We start from the raw sequence: 1,726 nt of genomic DNA, 5'->3' as shown, positions 1-1,726 counted from the left end.
TTTTTAATGCCCTTTTTTTCTAGGTGTTGACCTTCTGGGTGTTGAACGTGTACTGCCGAAAATTATGACATTTTAGTATTTATACCTATTCAAATTTTGTTTGATTTCCATGACTACGTCATAATTTGATAATGTGGAAATTTCTTTTTGAGTTTATGGATTTATGCTTTACAATGGCTAATTTTTATTTACAGGGTTGAATTCCTCGTGAAATTTGCTTTCTGTTAGTAGGCACTATATCTGATTACGAGACATATCACCTCTTGCATACCTCTTGTCTTAAATTTGGCCGTACCAATTACAATTCTTATATTACACTTAATTCTAGTATTTAAATTTAAAATTCAGACTTTGTTTAAAGTTTCTGTTGTGACATTATATTCCAAATAACCATTATGTGTCTTTTACAGAGTGTTGAATTTCAACGTCCCTCTCACTTGGTCGCACTATGGAAATTTGTACTCAAAAAATGGTTTACACTATATGTTTTCTGTATTATACCAGTCTTTGAGATTATATTTGTATTCTTTTTAAATCATTTAATCTGGAGAATTGTTTTTCACTGTGGAATCTCACAAATTACTATGGTCTCGGTAGAGTCATTTCGAATTACAGGTATTTATGTCATTTTATATGGTTTTACATAACTTGTCTTTGCATGGTATCAGTATTATTGTTAATTAAACTTTCTATCATAATTTTATGTAGTTAAATAAGTTTATAGCAATAAATTTTGGTTTTCGTTAGATTCATTTATTAGATGTCATTGTGACAAGTTTTTAAATTTGCTTTTCTACATTTTATTACTTATTTAACTGCATTCAAATCATTTTTATATGAAAGACTGTTTAATTAGTTTACTGTAAAGACCAGTTTTGCATCGTTTATTCTACTATTTTCAAGTGAAATTCACTAAAGTCTAAATTTCCATGTGTTACTGGTTGCCTATCCTTGTTCATTCATTTCAATAAATTACTAGTTCTGTTTACTTACAATTTTTTATCTTTTATATTTTCAGTCTCTATTTATTATAAATTCTGTACTTTTTTGTATCATTTAAATATTCAAATCATTCAAAATTCAATTCCCATTTTGATTCCCATAGAAATATTCTAAGTAACTATTTGCCCTTCTGTGAATAGTTAGGATTATTGCTTTAATTTTTTATTAGGTGGTAGTTTATAAATTTTTCAACATATATATATATGAATCTGTGACTAGGCTTACAAACAACCCTATACCTTCCTCTTGTTACTACGCATACGCGGGACGGATTAGCTATCTCATTTAATATATTCTTAATAGCTTGGAAAATCCGTCCAAAAACCACCTATTTTACTTTCTTTTCCTCACCACATTCTAACAACTTATTCTTGGAATTCCATGTTCTTTGGAATGCATTTCGCGCGTTATTACAAACATGGGTTTCTTTGTTCTGTCCCCTGGCTACACTGGCGCCTCCCGGGTGCAACAGATAACTGTCACATGGCCCCGACTGTAAGTGAACTTGTTCAAAAAATATTGCTAAATTTCTCCGAAGGACGACGCTACCTACTTGAAACCCTTAACGTTCGGTAATTTGTGTTGACTGAAATACTTTACTTTTTTGGCCCATCCATTCCGAGAACTAATAAATAAATTACTAGGCGTCCCGGCTTTTGTTACACCCTTAATCCAACCATGCGTGTCTTTTTTTATTCTCTGTGCAAACGATAATTAATTAGTT

This window comes from Anoplophora glabripennis, unplaced genomic scaffold (genome assembly GCF_000390285.2).
Source record: "Anoplophora glabripennis isolate ALB-LARVAE unplaced genomic scaffold, Agla_2.0 scaffold189, whole genome shotgun sequence".
In the NCBI taxonomy this organism is placed as follows: Eukaryota; Metazoa; Arthropoda; class Insecta; order Coleoptera; family Cerambycidae; genus Anoplophora; species Anoplophora glabripennis.
The sequence above is the reverse complement of the archived record's forward strand: the minus strand, read 5'-3'. Positions refer to the sequence as shown.